Genomic DNA, 25,736 nt, shown 5'->3' with positions numbered 1-25,736 from the left:
AGCTGTTAAAAGAGAAACACAATAATGAATATATATACTGTATTAGTTTCTTGTAGTTGGATATGTCTTTATCACTTACGTAGACAATTGCTACTGCAGTTATTTACTGTTTTATAAGGGTCTTATTTTCACACACAAAAAAGTCGCCGGTATGTCTCAAACATTATCGCTTTCCCACCTACAGCTACTCCAAAGCACTGCAAACTACTTTGTAACCAGGCGAAAGGCAGTGGAGGAAAAGAAATCTCAACAAATATTCTAATAACATTCGCTTATTGTCAACATACCTACAGTGAGCGCAGAAAGTGTTCGTACACCGTGCATACTTTATATTGAAAACAGCTAGCATGAGAACGGGAGGTGGAAAATATATATATAACCAGAATTAAGACTACACATTCATACATTTTATTTCTATATACAAGAGAAAGGCCAAACAAACACAATCACTGTTTTGTTCAGAAGAAAAGAGAGAATTCCTTTTTTGTAAACGCAAAATGTCACAGTACACTTATGCTTGAATTAGTGCTTATAAAGTATATTACGTTATTTAATATTTTGTGGGATTACCCTGTGCGTTAATGATTGTCTGTAGTCTTCGTGGCATTGATTTCACCTGTAGTAGTTCGTAGTTCTGTAGCTTCGGGACTGATTATGTCCCATTCTTCTTGAATAGCTTTTCTTAGGCCTTCTTTAGTAGAGACAGGGCCGGCGCGAGAGAGGGTCGAGCCGTGCCACCGCCCAGAGCGGCAAGTCTAATGGGCGGCAAAATTTGAAAAAGAAAAGAATATTATCAAAATATAATGCTTCGTAATAGGCTCACATGGAAAAATAAGATTGTGTTAACCTGAGAATGTAATTGAACTTACTTCACTCACATTCAAGAAATACTCTCTCAGGAAATTCAGAGCATTCCTCCTCGTTTTCAATTATCAAACTACTAGCCACAGGTATCTCGTTCAATATTTCCCTTGCAGCAGTGTAGATAGGATTTTGAGCTAGAGTGCATAAGATTATCACGGTGTCTTTTTATATTTTTTTCTATTCAATAATGTTCTAACGCTCCGCTCCAAGTATGCAAACGGTACACTCCCACTTGAGACAGGCCGTTCTAGCCTGTAGCATTCAGGGGCGGATCCAGGACGGACTTCTGGGGGGCGGTGGGTTGTAATACTGCTACTTAGAGCTACTTTTAAGAGCGTCAAAAAATAAACTATATATTTTATTTATATATAAAATAAAAAAGTTTTCTCTTCTGGGGAGGAGATCGCCCGATCGCCCCCCCCCTGGATTCGCCCCTGGTAGCATCTAGAGACATTTAGGTTCTAATAGCGAGTTTTTGACCAATTTACAAATTGTTCATTCCGAATATAGTAAATCGTACAGCGTATTATTTCTTGAGAAATGTTTCATTTTTTGTATAGCTAAAAAAAAGTTTATGACTTTTTTTTCTGCGTCAGTTCAACGTTAGGCCATACTAAAGGAACATATTAGTAGTCTCACTTTAAAATCATAATCCACCACAAGGTGGGAGAGCCGAATTGATGCTCTGACTCAGTTATCAAATATAGGAAGTTTATGATGCCTTACTTCAAATAAGTAATGACAATAGAACCGATAGAATGGTCGTCCACAATGCTCTGTGTATAGCAAACCAGCTGAGTTACTTTTCTTTCCTTTACTCACTCGTTGTCTGATATGACTTTAAAGCATTGATTCTCATGTGTTGGATGCAGTAGGATTTCTTGAAAATATATCTGGGTACTTTGAGAGGAGCAGAAATTATGCAAAGTTTAAATCTTACTTAGTTGATACGATGGACTTGGCATCAGCATTAGATACGGGTGATCCACTGATACGTAATACAGTGCAAGCTCGAAGTCGAAAGAAGAGACAGTTTCAGTACGAGGCAGAGGATGAAGCTACTGAAAACATCCACAAACAAGATACAAGATCGATATTTATTACAAAGTTCTAGAAGTGATTGTGTTAGCTTTTAAGAGAAAGATTTGAGCAACTTAAACATCACAGCGAATTTTTCAATTTTCTTTGCGATATAAGTAATCGTAAAGATATAGCCTACCACCTGAACTTTTTGTCTGAAAAGTGTACTAAACTTACCACCATTTTAACACACGAAGAATTGAAAGATATTAATCCCAGTGATTTGAAAGACAAACTGAAAGTGTTATCCATTATAATTAAGCCTGTGAAAGTTCACAAAAATAATAATAATAATAATAATAATAATAATAATAATAATAATAATAATAATAATAATAATAATAATAATAATAATAATAATAATAATAATAATAATAATAATAATAATAAAGGAACATGACTTTGCTCCCAATATTAGTATTGCACGTAGAATTTTGTTAATCTTGCCTGTAACAGTGGCAAGTGGAGAAAGAAGTTTTTGGAAACTTAAGTTTATTAGAAACTATCTACACTCTTCTATGTCTGAAACACGCTTGAGTGGTCTAGCGACGATATCAATAGAACACAAATTGGCTAAAACATTGGACTACGTGATGTGATAAAGGAATTTGCTCATATCAAAGCAAGAAAAGTTTCTTTCAATTAAGATATGTTAAATTTATGTATGTCTATTGTGTTTTAGTACATTATAAGGCTTAACCTAATCACTTACATTTACCATAATATCTGATTTACTGTATTATCTTCTTGCTCCATACTCTGTTGAAAACGCCTTTTGATATAAAATAAGCCTAAAAATTAAAATTCTTAGTCATGATTAAAGTATATTTTTAAAATTTTATTTCCTGTATGCGCTGCTCTATATTACAGATATACAGCGAAATCGAGCATACTGAATATTGTGTCAGTATAGAGTCGTTTAAATATTACGTGAACATTCCAGAAAGGTCGTTTTTTTTTTTTTTTTTACTTTTCCATTTTATACATGTTTTTAAATGACACTTGAACGTTATCTGTCAAAATAAGGTTTGCGGATTAAAGGGGCGGCATGTGAAAGCACCGCCCAAGGCGGCAAAATTGCTAGCGCCGGCCCTGAGTAGAGAAGCTGTGCCTTCTGATTGTTGTCTCCAGAACAGACCATAGATGTTCTATGGGGTTCATGTCTGGGGATTGGGGAGGTGTGCGAAGCTGTTTCAAGGTATTATAGAGTAGCCACAATCGAGTATTTTCCGCTGTATGTTTGGAGTCGTTGTCTTGCTGAACAATAAATTGTTTTCAAGAACCATCTTCTGCGCACTAGTATGGAGATTTTCCTTTAATATGTTAATATACACTTTGTGGATCATCACTCCATCGATAAGGTGGAGACGACCCACCCCTGAGGCACTCATACAACCCCAGACGAGCACGGACCCTCCTCCGTGTCTTACTTTCGGGACGAGATTTTGAGGATTCATCTCTGTATTCACCTTGCGCCATACAATACGCCTCCCATTGGATTTGATAAAGTTAAATTTACTTTCGTCCGAAAATATGACCCTATTCCAGAAAGAAGCCTGATCCCTTATCTTTATACTCTTTTTCAAACTTTAGTCTCTTTATACGATTTGTCTTGTTCACCCAGAACATTTTCCTGGCTATCCAACCATGATACCTTGCAAATATTCCGCACTGTACTGGCTGATACTTTAACACCGCGTGTTTCCAGATCCGTTGCCAATTGCACAGCACTATTTTTTGGAACCTTTTTTCTTTCCCTAATAATGTAACGTTTATCTTGTTCGCTCAACAGTCTTGGTCTTCCAGTTTTTTTTTGTTTTTTTTTCGCACAGTGATAGAAACATTATACATCGCAATTATTGTTTGTACTGTTGTACGAGGCCTGTCTGCAAGGTTTGCTATCTTTCTCAAAGACTTACCCTTCTTATGCAATTTAATAATTACTTTTCTTGTCTCCTCATTTGTTTCTGTTCGGTTGCTTCCCACTTTGACAGCCCAACGTGCAGTTTTTTCACTTCTATTCACAACTAAATTCATTCTGTTACTCGTCATGCTATACAGAGGTGTATACTCAGGTGAATACTAGTGAACCCCAGTTGTGGTATCTTTGTTTCGTATTCGTACGTCAGGTGTACGATCACTTTTTGCGTTTACTCTATACACTTTCTACGGAATTTATTTACTTTCTGACCATTAAACTTGTCTTTGTGGTTCTTTATTGATACATTCATAAAGCTTAGTTTTCATTATTCACATTGTGTGTGTTATTACACTTCTTAAATTTTCTGTTTCTTTTTCGCAGGCATTCTCGTTTCAATAGCATAGGTGTACGAACACTTTCTGCGCTCACTGTATGTACAGTAAATACAAATTTATAATTTTTGACTTTACGAAGTGTACAATGTAATTGTTCAATAATTAACATAAGCAGGCATTCATTAATTTATATTAATATAATAATTAATAAAACTAATAAGCGGGTGATTGATGACTCAGTGGTAGAGTTTTCATCTATGGTATTCTAACCCAGGACATGTGGGTTTTCGATGGCTAATTTTGTGTTCGAAAATTTTCCCGGTGGAAGGCCTACCTTTCTTATATTTGTTCCATCATCACTCATTAACGAATTTAGTTTATCAAAACTCTATAGCCATATATTCATTCTGTCCGTCAGTGAAGCAAACAGTCTCAAGAACTATCTGATGGATTACCAATCAATTTTGGCCATGATGTACAGAGTCAATAGTTAAGAATCGAGTTCCCTGATGAATGTAATATTCAAACCGGAAGCGGTACAAATCAACCATTTCCGGTTTTAACGTTAATCATTATATAGTAAATATGGTAATAGATAGCGAGAAGCGGTTTCCAGTAATCGACATATATATAACATTCATGTAGATAGAATGTTACCCAATTTGTGCATCTGCTGAAAATAATGAGCTTAGGTATTTAGAGAGCATTTTCCGCTTTAGAAAATGTGTGCTTGGTAAAGAATGTAGAGAATTAGCTGAGTCAGGCACGTAGCTAGAATATGGTAATAGGAAGGCGGGGGGTCTGTCACGAAATACTGTGGTTATTTACCAGGGGCTCAATCATTGTAAACTATTTTATTGGCAACATATATTGGTTCGTTTAGCCAAGATTTCTAAATGGGGGGATGATATGAAATACTGTGGTTACACACCAGAGGCTCGATCAATCTAAATATTTTACTGACAACATACCCATATTGATTGGTTAGGACAATAAAATGAGGATATATTAGTAAGTATTTTAATTAGAAGCTATGAAGAAATCTCGAGTAAAAGAATATAAAAAAGTATTGAAAAAGATATAGTTTTCCGAGGTCATTCGAACGGTGTCGAGAATTTTGCGTCTGGGAAATTTGCGCCCTACCTCAAGAACAGGGAAAATTGCGCCTGCGATGTACCTCCACCGGGAAGTTGAGCCCTGCGAAATAAAAGAACCTATTGGAGCTTACGCATTTGCTCGGAGGGGCTGACATTACAGCATAAACAATCCTTCCCCACAACCATGCCATTTGTGATTTATTTTCATTGTGACTATATAAGGGGAGAATAAACTTCAATATAAGCCAAAAGAACACAACGGATCAAAGCAATCACTGCTTCTTCCAGAGATGATTTTGGGGAACACTGGCCTCCCCAGAGCTCTCAGAGTGCCCCCTCGGAGGAGATCAAAATAATACGTCTATAATATAATAATAAATAGAATAGTACCAGCAGTGACCCCCCTCCGGAATACTAAGTGTGCCCCCCGGAACATTTTTTTCTGAAAGAACAACTGAACGCAATTGTGTGTTTGAATTCCAGCAAGTAAACACACTGTACATAGTTTTCTTGATAATATTACTGAACTGATTTTACATTCACTTTACATTTTCTTTTCTATATTTTGTGTCCTGAAAAGCCAAACAACTCGCAAGGATTGTGAACAGAGATATCTGGGTAGAGCCAAACAACCTTTTGTAGATTAAATTATACTCTTTGATTATATTAATAATTATATATCAGTCATTTATACTTTTTTGTAAATTTTGTAGTATAATGAAAAATTGTATTTGTATGGATTGCCCTTTAGTGAACTAAAATTGTATTTTTTTCATTTGTTCGGAATATTATAACGGATGGAGTAACTCACTGAGACGATGATAGGCAAGCCTAGTTCAAGTGTGAGTGGAAGTTACTTTACACAATACAAAAATAAGTTGAATTGTAGGGCGCTAACATCCCAGTGCAAATATATAGCCGGCGCATTTTCCCCTCTTTTTGGGGTAGGGCGCAAACATCCCAGTGCAAATATATTGCGAGCGCATTTTTTCCTATTTTTGTGGTAGGGCGCAAATTTCCTGGGCGCAAAATTCTCTCATTCAAGGAAAATATAATGTCCGTGAAGTTGACAAGCCACTTATGTCAGACTCCAATTTCGACTTTAAACGTCGCTAGTGCTACGTTAGTGTTCGATAGTGACGCAAATCGTTAGTACTCCACAGATAACGTGCTTTTTAAATAATGGATATAGGTCTTCTAACTGCATGCCAACACGCCCCTTCTAAGAATCATCTCAAAAATGAGGTTAACCGTTAGAGCAAGTAAGTGCTCATTAGAGCCATTAACATTAATGCCTCCATCGTACGGCCCTATGAGTAATGATAATAGCACGCTCTTTGCTAGTCTCAATGCGTCCCTATATTCTCGCGAACATTCTGACGTGCCCAAGTTAGTTACTTTTTTTTTTTTTTTTTTTGCAACTATTGTTTATCTGTTATTGTTTATTGCTAGTCTGCAGAGTAGTCCTTACATTAATATGCCATTGTCCTTGATAATCATTGCGTATTTACAAGCAGTTTGTTATTACTGTTAGAAGATATCAAAAAACAACAGATAAAATCTACTACTTAACGGTTCACATTTTTCTTTTACAGTACATAAACGATTAATAATAATAATAATAATAATAATAATAATAATAATAATAATAATAATAATAATAATAATAATAATAATAATAATAATAAGAAGAAGAAGAAGAAGAAGAAGAAGAAGAAGAAGAAAAAGAAGAAGAAGACTATCCCAGCATAAAAGTTATCAATTGCATCCCACTGGCAACAAGAGACGCATATTTTAACTTCACAAAAATTAGTTTCTCACGATTTTCTGGAAAACTACGTATGATAACATCTTCATTATGTCAAGTTGTTTATCTCAGTGTGATATATGTCTTACCTCTGGACAATATCACAGTAAAACAAAAATTAAATATTAGAAGTACATCGTACTTTTGGACTACATCTCATTAACCATGGGAAGATTGAGTAGTGTATACTTTAGGATGTGTTTCAGCTTAATTTGCATCATACATTCTTAGGATTACAAAAAGGAAATTTGTTCGTTTGCGTTTGAACAAAATTCTTAGGATTACAAAAAGAAAAAATAATTTTTCCGAAATCCGGATTTTTTCCGAAATCCGGATTTTTTCCGAATTCCGGAATTTTTCCGAATTCCGGATTTTTTCCGAATTCCGGATTTTTTCCGAAATCCGGATTTTTTCCGAAATCCGGATTTTTTCCGAATTCCGGATTTTTTCCGAATTCCGGATTTTTTCCGAAATCCGGAATTTTTCCGAAATCCGGAATTTTTCTAAATTCCGGAATTTTTCCAAATTCCGGAATTTTTCCGAAATCCGGATTTTTTCTAAATTCCGGAATTTTTCCGAATTCCGGATTTTTTCCGAATTCCGGAATTTTTCCGAATTCCGGAATTTTCCGATTTTACTTTCCGGATTCCGGAAAGTAAAAATTCCGGAATTGGCCATCCCTAATACATACACACATATAATGACTTTTAAATTTACTTAATATGTTACTTTTTTCATCTCATGTATATACTCGTATAAAATTTAATTGGGGAAAGCCGTGCCAATGATAATCCATTCACACATTATTTATCCTAATTATCGAATATTCGGTTATTGAGATAGTCTACTTTTCGTGCAGATTTGTAATGCTTATCTCGTCTCGGAAACGATACGATGGTCGAAACGAGAAGTACATTTTAAAATTCGAGACGAGACGTGACATTTTTCGTCGCATTTTGCAGACAAGACGAGAAATCCCTTGAGCCTCGTGGTCAACACTAGTTCACCCAAGTCTTAGATCTCAAACAGTGTATTTTATTGTTACATGCTTCATAGTATAAAAAATATACATTGATAAAGTGATTAGAGGAGAATACGGAAGAGCATTTATCAACGTTTAAGGATATACATACAAGTCTTTACACAATATACTCCAATAATAAATATGGTTTGAATGTTGTTATATCATACCCTTCGTGGACCTCTCGTGAAGTGGGAGGATTTTGACTTCTTTAAAAAATCAGGGCCTAAATTTTGTACATAAATTTACAGTTTGAGACGAGAAAAGCTTTTCGAGAATAACAACGAGACGTGAAAGAATTTTTCGAGAATCGTAGGGAGACGAGATTTCTACAAAATTTACGAGACGAGAAAACCTTATTTCTCGTCTCCTTTCGTGGGCAATACTACTGAAGCCTACGTCAGTAATTGAAGACTCGCTGTAGAAAACAATGTGTCACCTTGCAATTGTTTCACTTGTTTATTTTTTTTTCATACGTTCATGCCTTATTTAGATTTTCATACATAGCTTCACTTCATTATATGCTGGTTGTATTTCTAAACAATATGTTATATTTTGTGACGCTTGGGCACAAGTTACTATCTTTTGTCTCTACTGTTACAGTAACTATTGTTTTTGGCACTTACATTGTTTTCTACAATGAATTTTCAGTTGATTTTTATTTGAATCCAAGAAAGGATATATGTATGCCTAATACTGGTTGAACCCACCGTCTTCCACCGAAACACACAACAGCAAAATAGCGATATAAGCTACTCATTATCATACGGGAAAATTCAAATTATTTATCCTATAATTGTACCCTAAAAGGTATCAAGTTGAACGTAAGAGTTTAATCAATATGAATATTTCGTGACACAACATTCATTCCCTAGGAACCTACCAATGGGTTGCGCCCCACAGATTGACAATCCCTTAGGTAAACTAATTTGGTAAGAAGAAGGTAAGAAGGTTTCTATGGTAATTAGAGTAATCTAGGCGTTACAAAAGGATAGACTAAGATAACGTCAAAATTGTACCACCTCATCATGATGTCACAAAACTGTTACCAGTAAAGTAGATACAAGTATTTCAGCTCCAGCTCCTTGTTGAGTTACAGTTTCGGGATCTGTTTGAAAAGAATTCGTGCTAAGTATTTTTTTTAACGAATGTAATAAATAGTAGTCTTTTGTACGTACACGTGAGATCAGTGGGTTACTAAGCTTCTTTAAACCAGTTCTCTGCCATATTTCTCTGCACGCAACAAAGGAAAAAGCATTCAGACAATTTCTTAAAATGTTTTGCCCCAAGTATTTTATTCTTGGAAATGCTACAGAAAATGCCATCATTTTGCTACTAGACTCTGCTGAGTTTGTTGAGGTTTTTCAGTCAACTAAAACTAGACTTTCTTGTTAATATTTTACATAGCGTACATACTAACTAAAATCTAATGATGTATAAGCTATCTGTGTCTATATTTCATGTCATGGCATACGGAAGCCAGATCCTGTCTTAGATCTACAAAATTAAAAGATTAAAGTTTAGTGATTCGAAATTTTAGTAGGTTATCATCGAGTAACGGTTTACAAAATACTAATAGTTACTCTTTTTCTTTTGATCCTAATCCATATTCGTTTCAGAGGCAGCACACAAAGTGCAACAATATAGGCTTATTGCTAGAGAAGCACGTAAATTCCAATAAAACTATTATTTTAATGCTAATACATATTCCTTTGAGTTAGCACATAGAATGATACAATATGGATCCGATGCTAGATAGGCACGTAAATTAAAATAGTTACTCTTTTCTTTTGTTTCTAATCCATATTCGTTTCAGGTGACACACAGAATGACACAATATATATTCGGTGCTAAAGAGGCATGTAAATTCTAATAGTTCTTACTTTCTTTTGATCCTAATCCATATTTATTTGTCAGGCAGCACAGAGAATGACACAATATGGGCTCGGAGCTAGAGAGGCACGCGATCAGGAAAAGTGCTGCAATAGCTACTCTTTTCTTTTGATCCTAATCCATATTCGTTTCAGTATTAGCACACAGAATGACACAATATGGGTTCGCTGCTTAAGAGGCATGTAAATTCGAATAATTATTATTTTTATCCTATTCCATGTTCGTTTCAGGCAGCACACAGAATGACACAATGTGAATTTGGTGCTAGAGAGGCATGTAAATTCCAGTAGCAATAGTTACTCTTTTCTTTTAACCCTAATCCATGTTCGTTTCAGTTAGCACACAGAATGACATAATGTGGGTTTAGTGAGGCATGCAAATTCCAATAGTTATTATTTTCTTTTGCCCTATTCCTTTCAGATAGCATACAGAATGACACAATAGAATTCGGTGGTTCTGAAATATTGACTTACATGTAACTGAATTTTTTTCTCTATATCCTTGTTGAATTGATTTTGAGTTTAACGTCCCTTTCAGCAGCGAGGATATATGAGACGTGGACCTACGGATTACCGTGGAATCCGTGGAATTCACACATGAGCTCCCACCGGAAATCGAACCCGGGACTTCCACCGTTCTAGATCATGAACCAAACATGAGAAAGAAGAAGTCACATATGAATTATTATTATTATTATTATTATTATTATTATTATTATTATTATTATTATTATTATTATTATTATTATTATTATTGTATTTGGATTATTGTAGAAACTGTTCAAGAGATCATTCAACGTTCTCTCATGGATCATTCAATAATAAATAAATCATTACTTAAAAGTAATTCGATCCCGGGTCATTTGTGTTGGAAAACGTTGTGTTCCTATTATTGTCTCAGGGCTCTCGCTTTCTACTCACACTCCTATTCCCTTAAATATTTCATAATCATTTAATTTAAGTAATTATTCGTCTCCCTTTAATCTACAGGGCATATTTGTGGTACGTGAAACTGAAATTCCTTTTTTCTTTCTCTCTTCAGAGTGTTTTGTTGCATATTTTGGCTTCTATTTTACTGGTTATGGTTAATGGTTGTGAAAGAAAAGAAGAAATAGCTCCATAAACATTACTACAAAAGATATTTGTGTGTATGTGTGTGTGTGTATATATACTTCATTATAAATCATAAAACTGAACATATCTTGAGTTTTTTCTAAGAATAAAGACTGTAACCACATTATGTTGGCTATTACAATATGTAGTAAAAAAGTGCAAATATAATTCTTGCTCGACCGTGAAATTGAGTGACAATAGAAAAATTTCCAAACTAAAAAATTCCTCTATTGACATCCCACTATTCAGATGGTGTGGTTAAACCTTTTTAAATATTATAAACACACAGTACACACCCTTATTATACTAGACTTGTTCGTTCATGGCCAACCATATTAGGTGTGCTTACGAAAGCGCAGTGGGTAGTTTGAGGAGAGAAAGTAGAAAAGGAGTTTTGTTGTTGTTATGCGCTGTAAAACTGAAGTTGTTAGCATGACAAGTAGCTCATCCTCCCACTGGCGAAGCCGACTCCTTTCGTTTTTCTGAAGACGCCCAACATCTGGTCATGCACAGTCAACCTTCTTTGAATGTGTGAATAGCGTGTGGATATAATATATATGTATATGTGTTGCCAATGTAGTCAGTTTATCGCTAAATCTAGTCATTTTCATACATTGATTGGGTAGTAAAATGTGATTTGGCTAATTCTGTGTTAATAATTGCCAATTTCTAGTCATTTGTTCAGAGTAGTAATTAAATTTCTTTTCTAATCGAAGCTTCTTTTAGAAAATATTAAACGAATTGGAACAAAGTGTTACTTGCTATTTCTTAAATATTTTTCGCTTGCAGCAATGTCTATATTGCTATATTATAGTAGGTGTCTTATTTGTATCATTCTCGCGCCTATGATTTACGGTCTTACGGAAGAAACAAAAATCCGGAAACTCTCATCTTCCCATTGTTAAGTCAAATTCGCTGTGACATGTTTCGAGTACGCTGTTAAAATTCGAATAATGAATTTTTCGAAAATTCGTTGATTCATTGATTACTGGTTGTCTTTGTTATATTTGTTTCCACCACTGTATGGATAATGGCCGATACATTCTGTGCATTAAAAAATCAAAATAAGACTTAAAAACGTGATGTTTTATAAAATATAAGTACGTAAAAAATATGCCACTAAAATGGACCACTAGTAAAACAAAACAACAAAATATCATTTGATTTTGAATTTAGTGTCCGTTTCAGCAGTAAGGATCCTATATGAGGCGTGGATCTACAACTTAACGTAGGTTCCAAACCACATGGAACCCGGCAATCGAACCCGGGTCTCTCACAACATAAACGTATACCATAACCGCTTAGCCACGAGTGAGCGCGAACAAAATACTGTATAAAATATACAGAGTGAACCTGAAAGTTGTGCACAAACTGGTGGAGGTGATTCGTGACATAAAAAAAAAGACAAAAACTCCCCTTGCATGTTGTCGAATTCCGCGTCGTGACAGGGGTGCCAACTTGGAATCGACAGTCTCATCCTGACAATTGACACGGAGCAGGAAGACGTGCACAAACTACCTCTGTCTGCGCAACTGCCTAGTGCACCATTTTGCTGATGTTCATAGCCACATTTAACTAAGGCCTGTGACAAACATCTTGCCATTTCAGCTAATCGAATAAAACGCAAGCTCTGGCGTGACATTGCCAAGTGGTAAAGGGGTGTGGCTATGGGTAAGCAGACAAACTACAGCGCGATCAGGTAACAGGGGATAGACGTGGATGTGTGCAAAATAAACGTGGCAATACCACTGGCCTCTCATTTGCTAGCAGCATTTAAAGGGAACTTGGAGCGCCTCCTTCAAATGCCAAGATGTTTGTCACGCCGTTTATTTGTAATGTCACGAATCACCTCTCGCAGTTTGTGAATATCTTTCTGTTCCGTTCCAATTATCAAAATTCGATTGTCGATTCCAAGTTGGCACCCTTGTCACTCGTACATGACGCGAAATTCGACAATATATAAGTGGCATTTTGTCTTCTTTTTATGTCACGAATTACCTCCGAGAGTTTGTGCTCATCTTTCAGGTTCACCCTGTATACTTAGAAGTAAGACAAATATAGCAATAAAAGTGACATACCAGTAAAATTATAAAATGAAAACTTCAGAACGCATTTATTATTCCAATTCCACGAATAAAAGTGATCATACAGGAATTAGATACAGCATTATTCCCTAAGACCTAATTCAAATTTTTAGATATCCCTAAACGTTTTTTAACATCTGAGTATTCTAGAAAGTCTACAAGAATGTGCCAAATACTTAGTGGGATGATACATTTTTCACAATAAGGATAGTTAGCGCGACGTACTAAATATGTAAGAATGAGTGAAGTGAGAGTGTCCGATTCCCAAGCGTGTAAGGATCACTTCATCTCGGCAGCTAGTACGTGACGTGCCTACCAATTATCCAAAATAAACTTTACTGAGTGAAACTTTTATTTTCGTTAATCGGGTTCCATAAAATTCACTGTTTAATTAGTTACTCGAATAACGAATATTTAGTGTCAAATATAGAAGTAGGAGGGGAGAAAATAGAACAATGTGACCGATATCTGAATAGTATTATTAATGATGATATGAAGTGTGAACGTGAAGTAAAAGCAAGGATAGAAAGGGCGAAAGAAACCTTTAGGAGGAAGAAAACACTATTTCGCAGAACCTTCAATAAAAAATTGAGAAAAAGATTCATAAAATGCTTTGTGTGGAATATTGTTCCGTATGGGTCAGAAATATGGACATCACGCTAAAATTATGAAAAACGTCTGGAAGCTTTGAAAATGTGGGTATGGAGAAGAATGGAGAAAATTAACTGGGTCAAGCGGAAAATGAATGAGAACTCTTAGAAATGATGAGGGAGAAAAGAGCAATTTTAAACACTATTAAGAAGAGGAAGAGGTACTTGTTAGCTAAGAAGAAATTGTATCATGAGGGACATGCTGAAGGGTATTGTGGCAGGAAAGAGAGGGAGTGAGCGAAGGAGACTACAATTAATGCACGACATCAAAACAGAAAAATCGTACTTGGAAACGAAGAGGTTAGCGGAAGACCGTGGAGTATGGAAGCTTCTCAGTTGTGGCAAGTGACCTGCCAATATTGATGATGATGATGAGTCAAACAATTATTCGGATATCACATAATTATTCGATTTGATTCAAATATTATTTCGAATATTAGAAACGAATATTCGGATGTTTGACTAGCAACAAAAAAATTGTTCCAATAATGAACATTCTAGTTATTCAAATATTTTTAACAAAACTAGTTTCGAGTGTATTTCCAGCTTGGGCTGTAATAGTTTAGTGTTGCATTATATTAATAATGCCACCAAAATATAACTAGCATTTTCATAAGAACTGAAAACGAAGAAACAAATTCAAGGGGTTGTTGGTACCTATCGTAAATGAAAAAGTTAAAAGAGTTGTAAACACATATCAATTAAAGATAAAAGAGTTTGGAAAGTTATGAGAATATCAGGCTAAAAAATACAATATATCTAGTATTTTAATGAGTTAGCTTAAGATTACTGTATTGTTATATCTTTTAAGCTATAAATGTAGCTTAAATTTTTGGTAAATTTTAGCCAAAGTCTATGCATGATATAGCTACTTTCTGAAAGCACTTGTTGGCAACACTGTACACAAACAAGACATGTCGAGGAAAGAAAAGACAAGAGAAAATTGCTAAAGCGTATGCAATTGTAACGTAACACCGTTATGGACTATAGAAGTCTGCCTGACTAAAGGCAGTTAACCGGGTGTATTAATGAAAGTTCCTTTTGAAAGTGAAAATAAATTGTATGACATGAGGAGTGTGGCAGGTATGCGAAATGAAGATTGACGGTTAGCATTCATTTAGTAAAAATAAGATTTGGCATGCATTTTAAATTGCTTGCAATATTACGCTTAATTACATATAGTATCCAAAATGTGAAATGAAATACATTCAAAAGTAATACAAGATTAGTTAATGATAAACTTCTTGAATAGTTAGACTAACATCTTTGTCAATTAAAGAAATGAGTGTCAGGTATAAAAGAAATATCAGATAGCCGCTAAGGTATCATAGGCGTGATCACGGAGAGATGCTGTCGATAAAATACTTGGTAGGGAACTATAAATACCACCGCACCCTGCACACCCGATTACACTACAACATTCGAATCATCTAAATTCACGTCAACTGCAGAACAATCTTCCACGTCACCTATTACAAGTCGAGAAAACGTTTAAGACAAAAGGTTGGTACTGTTTATCGCTAATATATTCTAGAATGAAATGTGGTGGCTCCCATTCAAAGAAACCTTAGTGAAATTAATTTCATTGATTACAGTGCCATCTATCACGAATGGGAAAATTTTTTACAATAAAATTTACTTATTTTATCCCGTAGAATACGAATGTGCAATAAAAAATAGAGGTCTCCGTTTAATTTTTCAAAGTTGTCCTCAACCCCACCCCCAGGGGAACTAATTTTATCACAGGTGAATTTCCTTCTCCAAGATGTTATTTTTTTGTTTCGAATCTTTTTTTTTCGTCCGATACTTATTTCTCCAGATATTTTACAGTCTGAAGTTTAAAAAAACTCATCACCCTGTATAACGAAAAATGGTTATAACCCATGTTAAATTAGATAGTAACTACCATTTAAGTACAATTGCATTTTTGGTTGGTTTTTAAACCTAACTCGTCCATGTTCTTCTACTTTTGTTCTGATAGAGAAGGAAGGTCATCAAACGTATGGTCCAGGTTAAAAACTTACCATTGCGAATTGAACCTAATTTTAACTTGCGGATATTTTTATTATTATTTTGTGTAGGTCTTATCCTTAAAGACTCCAAACATCATTTCTCTTGAAGGCGAGATAATGTGGTGGGGAACATCCTTAACCCAGAGACCCTTAATAGTATTTTCTCTTGTTGATAATCTCAGTGTTTGCAGAAAAATACAAAACTTGAAGCTTCAAACATTACTCTGAAATTCTTGCTCACTCAGTTTTAGTTATACTTCGTCCGCTGTTGATTTGAAATATTAAACTTGATTGAATCAATCAGACAATTTGATTTTTTTATTTCAACTAAAGCGACTAATTAACCAATGATAGTTTCGATGAAGGACCTAACAATGTAAAAGTACTTAATATTTTTTGCACTTCATACTCCTGACGAATAAAAGTTTAACCACTTTTACGTATACTCTTGTCTATGAAGCTTTCAAAAATGATTTGGATCTGTTGAAAATACATCCACAGTATTCTATTATAGAGATAAGTAATTTGAATCTGTATCAAACGCATCCTCAGTACTCTATTATAGAGATAAGCAATGTGAATCTTATCAAACACATCCTCAGTACTCTATTATAGAGATAAGTAACTTGAATCTGTATCAAACGTGTCCTCACTACTCTATTATAGAGATAAGTAATTTGAATCTGTATCCAACGCGTCGTCAGTACTCCATTATAGAGATTAATAATTTGAATCTGTATCAAACGCCTCCATCAGTCTTCTATTATAGAGATCAAGTAATTTGGTCCAAGACAGAATACTAAACCTGTTTGTAAAATTTCATCATATTAAATAGTACACTCTAAGACTTTTTGGTTGTCAAACTGTGGATAAAAGCTTTCTGAGCCCAAATATAATCTTGAGTGTCATTCTTTAGTCTGTAAGAAACGGAAGAGCCCTTTATAAGTTTACGCTGTTGGTCACACTCCTTTGTAGTGCATATTGCTCAATGACTGCTAATTTATGGGCCCAGTTAAATGCAAACAGAACACTGAAAGCGAAACCAGACGGACAGCGTCGAATATCATTTGGACGTGCGAGAAAGTTACAACTGCAATATGTCTAGTGGTACTTTTTTCGTGTTTCCTTACAGGGCAACCAAAACTTGTCTATAGAGTACGTGACATTTCTACAAATAACTTGATTGTTCTAAAATTGAGTAAATACATTATAGGAAAGATCTTACTATACTCCCTCGGCACGCCACACAAGTTTAACGTTTCTTTCTGGCAAATACAGGACAAACGATAGTTGATGATACTAGTAAAGAAAAAAGTGCAATTCTGACGTATTGCAGCTCTTGCTGAACCAGCAAGAAATATATACCAAAAAGTTTTCTGAGACTAGCAATACATATAAATTAATTCTACAGTATCATATAGTGTTTAACAAGAAAAAAAGTCCAAAAATGAAATATACAGCAATTGATAAATCTCATTAAACTGTATAAAAAGACGTAGCTGAGTGTAAATCCTCATGCGCTATTTTCGAGAAAATCGAGAAAAACTAATTATTCTGTAAACATAAAAATTGATGGTGTATGATAACCCCACCGTCTATTAATATAAAACTTATATTGAAATATTTCTTCATCAAACTTTCTATCATGACAGGAGTAGAGATACAAGGACTCGATTTTTTTATAGATATCATATTACGTCCAAACTTTGTTTTTCCATTACAAGAAGAAAAATGTTTAATTACTGCATTGTGAAGAGAATATCTTGAAAAGATTCAAGAATCAAAGAAAATCTTCATTCGATTAAAAGAAAAAAGAAGAACAAAGTTGTAAATTAATGTAATTAAATGTACAAAGTTGTAGATGCAATGAATTTTCTAGTTGAACGATTTGTACGTAAAACTATTAGATTAACGTTCAAAGCAATAAGGTTAGTAGTGTTAACAATAAGAGTTCTAAAAATGTATTAAATTTCGTGGGAAAAAATATCATTTAAAATTTATGAATAAACGAAAACTTCGCTATATATCCTATATATATATCCGTTATTGAAGCCTCTGAGCTCATTCGTGATTATATTGTTAGCGTACACGCCTTTGGCGTGGGAAACCCGAGTTCAATTCCCAGCGGGAGCTTATGTGGTTCGGGTCCTACGTTAAGCTGTACATCCACCTCTCATGTACGTCCACTTCGCTGCCGAAATGGGTGCTAAACTCAAATCCATCTATTTACTATTGAGGCCGCTAAAATGTGACGGGAAGAACATTTAAAACGCTATTTACATGTGTCTTATTTCGAGAATTTCGACACGATGTAACAGTAAAGAAAGAAGAAATTTTATGAATAATTATATTAAACTAACATCATCTCCGCTTTCCCCTAAAAAAAAGTTATGGCTTTAATTTTGTAAATTGAACTGTCTGAAGTTCGCAGGATAAAATGTTTGTTGCCCGAAGAGAGAACGGGATGTAAATAAGATTTTATATCAAAACAAAATTGGTTTCGTTTCTGTTTCTTGGTTTATGGTACCTTTTCTTTTACTGCCAGATTGAATTTAGGCAACCAGTAAAATATATAAAATGCATATCAACATGTAAAATTCCTAACTTGAGAAGATGGTTAGGCAACCAAAACATTTGGGATATGGTGGTTGCATAATGTACACTTCCTACAAACAACTGCAATGACAGTTTAGAAAGCAAGCAAAGCCAGCCAGCTCCGGACTGAACATAATACTCGCAAGTATTGGGTGTTGTAAACGCTTTTTCTTAATTATAGAATCCAGTTCAGTGAGAAAAAAGTGGTAGTTGAACAAGAAAGATATAAAAAGTCAATAAAGCAAAAATTAATGTGAAGTTTTTTCCTCGCAGATACATCCTCTTTTAATGAAAAAAAAAACTTCATCCTAAAATGTCGGCTTTTTGCGTCTCTAGACATGACCAAAATGACAATACAAAATATGGTTAATGATTAACCAAAATTATGATAAACTTTTTGCTTAACTACAATATTGTAAAAAAAAAAGTATTTTAATCGATAGATCACGTCGAGCTGACGTACTTATTTCTTTTAGAAAAGGAAGATTTTTTTTAACCAACGTTATAAAAGGAGGAGGTTTTCAATTTGGTTTATATTCTGGGTATGTTCACGCATAACTTCGATATTGGTGCACCGATTTTGGTTATTCTTTTTTTTATTTGAAAAAAAAATGCCATATAAATTTCTATATTTTGCTAAAGTTATTATGGTGCTAAAAGCTAGGTTTTCGGTTATGAATAATAATAGTTTCCATTCTGCTGCAACAAATTGTTTACTTTTAGTGTAGAATTTTCCGTTTTCCGCTTCTCCGTAAAAATTTTCCGTTTCCGTCTTTCCGGAAAATTTTCCCCCTTTCCACTTTTCTGGAAAATTTTGCGTCTTCCATTTTAAATTTTCCGGTTTTCGAAAAAGATATTTTCCGTTTACCATTTTTCCGAAAAATGTAGCAATCCCAAGTGTATGTCTTTAAAGTACAGTATTAAGTAGTAGAGAGTATTTATAGTTGACTTTTCTTCTTCTAACGATGACATCCATGTATACATATTCCTAACAGTGACACGGATACAGAGACGCACATACTGTTTGGAAAATGTTTTAAATAAGTCCATTTCAGCGTTACATCAATTTGCATTTGTGACTTCTTTTTTTTTCAGATTCATTTAATGTGACAGTTTGCAATGACAAGCAACCTATTACTAATGCAATTAGCATTTCAAACAGCTATAAAACTCTTCCTGTTTTATTATCTATCGAAGGCCACCAATTTTTTTTTTTTATTAGTGTTGCTTAACCGTATGAAGTTACATGCCACAGCACTAGATGAAGGGCATTTTGTGGTAGGTAATGATGAAATAGTTATATAATAAATTGCATTCTAATAAGTCAAGAAACGCTGTCGATTCATATCTGTTCACTTTTCTAGTCTTCTATAATGCATTGCCCCAATGGTTTCCAACTTTGTTTGGCTGAGAACACATTTTACTGAACCACCCACGACATCGCTAAACACTTACTTGACTTTCTTTTATTAATAATAATATAAATTATGGTGGTGATAGTATTTTCTATGAAGGAATGATTGGGTGTAGTACTGAGCGTTGTTGCTTGATACATTGACTGAATACATTGACTGGTACACTCTGTCTCAAAATTAATTTTAACAAATTATTAAATACTACAAGATTTTTTAATTCTAAAAATTTGAGTCACTCCCTAATGGGACTGCGAGATACACTTATTGGGAACTGTTTGATTAGCCTATACTCCTTACTCAGAATATTAACGAAATACGTCGAGCTAAATAAAGTTACTATATAGCGCCTGAAGTTAACTTTTTTTTCTTTCATCATAAATTAAGGTATATTCATTACCTATTATTTTTCTTGTTTCAAAAATTAAAACTGAAGAGAGGGTTAATAACTTTTAGAATTCCTTTCCTGCTTTAATTTTCTTCTTGGAATCAACGATCTCTGTGCTGAGTTAAATACTAATGCTTTCTTGTCCTTTAATAACCATAAATAATAGTGAAATAATAAAATAATTATTTCTTCGCTAAGCTACAATAACAAAAATAAATCCCAAACGCACTGCAAAATAATCAATAATGTATTTATTGTATTATTTTTTGATTGAATGCCTCAGATTTAATAACTAACATCTTATTCATAGTGATTTCAATTGTAATTTCTTTGTGTAGAATTTTTCTAGCAGAGATTCAGTAAGATTATTGTTAATAAGTCAATTTTAACAATTTTCTTTGTAACTTACGAGTAATTTTGTTACCTTGCTTTTATCATTCACAACATCAACTAAATTGTTTTCATTTTGTCTTAGAGGGGAAATGAAGATAGGATTGTCTATTTTTCATACTAGACAGTAAAGTGAATAATATTGATTGTCCTTTTATCGAGAGTGGGCTGGTGAACTCTGGCCCACCCCACTTAGCAACAGAGTTGGCCGGCCTACCATGAGAGTTAGTCCATCAAGACATAGACACTTTCGTCTTTATCATCTTAGCCTTCCTAGCGATTGCCGAGTAGCCGAATGAACCAATCCGCCCCGGCTTTTATGTCATTCTTTGAATGAATCATTTTGCTATAATGCATAAAGTTTAATTGTTGTTTTAGTATGTTATGCATATTGTTACTACAAGAAATGTTATTTGCAGTTCTTACAGTTAATTAGTGATTAACGTTAAGCTACCGTACATATGATAATAGTGATTTAACTTCATGTTGTTCCGTAATGCGAACGTGCACAATAATTTACAACACTAAAACTGTTATGTTATAAGTTGTTGGCCAAGTTATATGAATGAAATTTATTCAACGAATCTAATCAAAATCATTAAATATGATTATAAGCGTAGAAAGTAAGAATGTAATCTACCTAATATATTATGAAGAAGAAAATCAGAAAGTATCTACTGTCATTGTCTACGCTTCACGAAGTTTGATTTCAAATATGTCTTATCTTTAATATCAGTGTGTTGTCTTTTAGATTTTATTGCCTTTTCACTCTAACGACTACTTTGTGACAAGTAATCTTTCTTAAATATCATCAAAAGTGATACTCAAAATATTAACTTTCGATATAAAAATTTCCAGAATGCTCAATTTCGGTAGAGTTTCTAAAAAATAATGTAGTATGTTATGTATTAACAATATTTAATCAGATATTATTTGAATAACTAGTGTACAAGAAAAGTTCTCACAGAAGAATTCCTTGATACTGATGTGAGATATCAATAAATAAATTAAACAAGAATTTTAGGAATGAGCCAAAAATGCATCAAAAGATTGCGATCGTGGCCAATAATTAGTTTTTTTTTTTTAAATCAGAGGCCACAAAATTTTTAAACGGACCCTAAATCGAGTTTTCGTATTTTCTACGGAATAAGCACATCAGACTGAGTTAAGTGATAGCTTGCGTCTCGCTTCACTATATGTAGTTCTCCAGATATAAGGCGTACAAAAAATTTTTTGATTGAAGTACATTGAATCTTTTGATCCAAATGCGTTCATACTTACAACGCAATGTTAGTATTTAACTGAGAACAAGGTGGATTAATGGTAGAGCGCTGATCTCTGGTGCTAGAAGCCCATGGTTCAATTTCCAGGCCATATGAGTTTATGCTGGAAAGTATCTTCCTTCTGCTTTAGCCTATAGGGCATAAACATGGGAGGTAAAACTGAAACAGTTTCATTTCCGAAAAATAAGTTTAGTATATCATAATTTTAATATTTACTATGGATTTTGTATATTGTCATGTATGTTCTTGTTCAAAAGATGTTTAAAAAGAAAACATATCAACTCACAGCCGTGAAAAGTCTTGAAAAAAATTGATAAATTACTAATTTCAAGCTGAAAAAACAACTTGGACAATCCCTCTTCTTTTAATGCTAAATTCTTGAAACCGTAAGTAGAAAATATTACTACCTGAGTCCAATTGAATCATCCGATTAAAGAAACAAGAATGTCCAAGAATGAAAGAAGAAAAATTATATAAATGGTAAAGTTCTCATTCGGTAACCATCAAGATTGTACTGAAACTTGAGAACTATTCACTATACCACTCATTTTAAGATAATGGAGTACAAAATGTAATTTTACCATTTTTTGCTCTTCATTCCCTTCTTAAATCTGATGATCTAATTAAAGTTATCAACTGGCCTCAGAATATTCGCATTTGATTGATTTGCTTTGCATCTATGAATAAACTTAAGACATTTGAAAATGAGGTGGGTGACTAGGTCCTTGGAAAAGTCCTAGAGCTTTGAAAAGAAAAATACTGTATATTTTAAGCAAGAATTGCCTTCCAAGTGTAAATTCTTTGTCACTACTGCAAACAATGAATTATGCCAAGATCATGGCACACGTTTAACTTAACCAGTGCATGATTAGAAGAACATCGCCTTCAAAAAACACTAATATTTGTTTCGTTTTAGACTGGAGTTTGCTACATCTTAATTCGAGTAGTTTCTGGATTGCTTCTCATGTTGAGTCAACACTACAAAATATCTGTAATCATTAACAGAAATCGAACCCATGATCATGTACACTCATGTCCAAAATGATTGTTGCATATCTATAATTGTCTTCTTGTAAGAATATGACATAATAATGATTTTGCAGGGTACTTTTAACACTGATGCTATGTGTATAATCTGGAAATGTATATTTGGGGTAAATTTCATAGGAACAGAATTATAAATACGAAAATTAGAATGAGTAAAACAAAATATTGCTAACTGTACAAGAAAGTATTATTTTCGTTTTATTCTTCTTATTTACTGCTCTTTTGACACGAAATTTGCCACATACATGTCTTTGCCGATTATACACATACTAACATTATAAGAAATACCGGACGAATTCGTTATCAAATTATATTCCTACAACATGTTTATAGATATGCGACAATGATTTTGGACATGAGTGTACATTTGCTTACCATCTATACGGAAATGCCTTAGAAACTTATAACTTATTTTTTATATTATTTTTCTTTACGGTGTAAAATTAGTAGCTCAGAATTTATCTCATAACATATATGTCAAAGCAGCAGAGCACTCTTATGATGTCTAACTTCTACAGCTTTCACTTTCAATGTAATCAGATTAGATTGAGGAATATTGTTGAACTACTAATGTTCCTCCATAGCAGCGAGGCTATGTTAGATGTAGACCCAAAGTTTAATATGGATTCCAAACAATGGTGATGCGTCCAGTGCTCTTCTACCGGAAATTGAAACCGGATCTTGTACACCAAAGGCACATACGTTACCCAGTAAATTAGTAGGAAGGTCTAAAGTTGGGAAGTTAGAGGATTATGAGAAGTTGTTGAAGTTGATTGTGTTCGAAGTCGGGACGTAGCCCTTCTTCCAAACTACTTCTTAAAATATTTTCGCTGTGAAGTCTATTGTTAATATATGCCGTAATCGAGCAACCTTATTCACTTGATAACGTTGCCCACGAGATAAGAATCGAGTCGAAACATGAAATTCCTCGAGCTTCATGGGCAACACTAGTTGACCAATGTCTTACGGTTAGATATCAAATACTGTTTTAGTGTTACATAATGTTTAGTATCTAACTATAACACTATTCACTGAGACTGAGGTCTGACTACAATCTTAGTAGCAATGAGGTTGGAGGGCTAAACTATGGTGTGAGATTGTTGTTGCAATGTAATGTGCAGAAAATGCTTATCCCATCATAGTGGTTTACATACGCATGGTTATTTGCAATCTTATAAATTACATTTAGAAAAATCTACCTGTTAAATTATTTGTTGATAAAATCAGCTAAGAAACTGTTTAGAGATTATTGGAACTTGTAGTGTGTTATGACCTTTCAATGCCAGTAATCTTGAAAAGATATCACTGTCTTAATGTTCTGCTGAAGTCACGTATTCTCCAAATTGACACGTTGGTCTCAACACTTGGGTTTTCAGGACGCTAGCTACTTGGGCTATCTTCCTTTTTTTTTTTCGTTGCTTGGTCATTTCAATCAAAGTAGGACCTAAATTGCATTGTAATCTTAGGAAATGTGTTTTAAAACGTATTCGGAATACCCCCCCCCCCAAAAAAAAAAATTGCACGGTATAAAAGTAACATTCAAAAAAATCTTATTGATACCGTCGTCCAGTGTCCTAGTTTTCGGTTTTACAGAGGTCATTGCACGCAAGGTCATAGTTAATAAAAAAAATTTAAAAAAAGGATTTACATACTTTTGACAGAACTGTCGGATTTATACGGATTTACACTGACAGATGAGTGTTAAGAAAAAACAAAAGCGAACGGAACACTTCACGGTACTTATCTGTCTTTCTCTTAATCTTCTCTTGTCTGTCCTTAAGAAAAGCACTTTAAAGGTTGTGATTTGTGGTAAATTCTCACGACTGTTCTAGTGGCTTACATTCATGCATGAAAAAACGGCTGTCTTTTTTGATGCTTCTTAGCTCATCACCATAACAGCTAGGCCACCTATGTGGCTAGCTGGCGATCACAAAACATGGAAACCCCAATACGGAAACAACACAGTGAACGTATCTAAAATAAGTAACCGAATTATCTGAGACCAAGGTCAGGAACCTTTTGTTATTTTTTTCTTAGCTCTAAAAGTTTTTTTGTTGAATACAATGAGTTGTCCGTTACAAATTAACCTTACCTAATGTTTCTAATTAAGTAGCCGTTACCCTTCCCACTGGATGCAGTCGCAACCGAACTAGGTAGTTCTGGGCTCGATTCCTGGTGGGAGAGCATTGAACGCGTTACGATTATTGAGATTCTACCTGATAATGTAGATACACGCCTCATATAGTCGCGCTGCTGGAAAGGAGCGCTAAATTTCTATAAACAAAGAACAAGCAAATTAGATAGCCTGGTTCCTATGTAGAAATGCGTTCAAGATAGGAGATGAGGGTGCCTCTTCACGAAACTTCTCTCTCGTCTCGTTTCGTGTGCAACTCTATTTCCAAATAGCACACAGATTAATATAGGTTTTTAATGCATTGTCTCTAGCAATTGTTTGCTATTTTCCTAATGCTTTCAATAAATACTATTTCTATTTAAAAAAATTGAATAAAAACTTACTTTAGTCATTAAAGTGGATTAAACATTAATATAAGTCAATGCGTCTGAAATCCACAATAACATATTTATGTAGGTTGCAACATCAAAATGAACGGTACTTCAAAACTAGTATAAATTAAAATAATAATCTTAAAATATAGGATTTTGTTCTGATTTTTTAAAACTTCCTCTAAAAAGGAACTCTCAAACGTAACATATCTACAGTAAGTAATATGCCCCATCACATTC

At 34.2% G+C, this 25,736-nt stretch overlaps 1 protein-coding gene across 1 annotated transcript in view; it reads left to right on the top strand.

Annotated features, from left to right (window-relative positions):
• LOC145673188 (uncharacterized) overlaps window positions 1-25,736 on the top strand; it is a 279,284-nt gene that overhangs the window by 79,112 nt on the left and 174,436 nt on the right. The gene's annotated exons all lie outside the window — the stretch shown is intronic.

Source organism: Thermobia domestica, chromosome 16 (genome assembly GCF_964235325.1).
Source record: "Thermobia domestica chromosome 16, izTheDome1.hap1.1, whole genome shotgun sequence".
Lineage (NCBI taxonomy): Eukaryota > Metazoa > Arthropoda > Insecta > Zygentoma > Lepismatidae > Thermobia > Thermobia domestica.
Note: the sequence above shows the minus strand (reverse complement) of the source record. Positions and strands in the feature narration are given on the sequence as shown.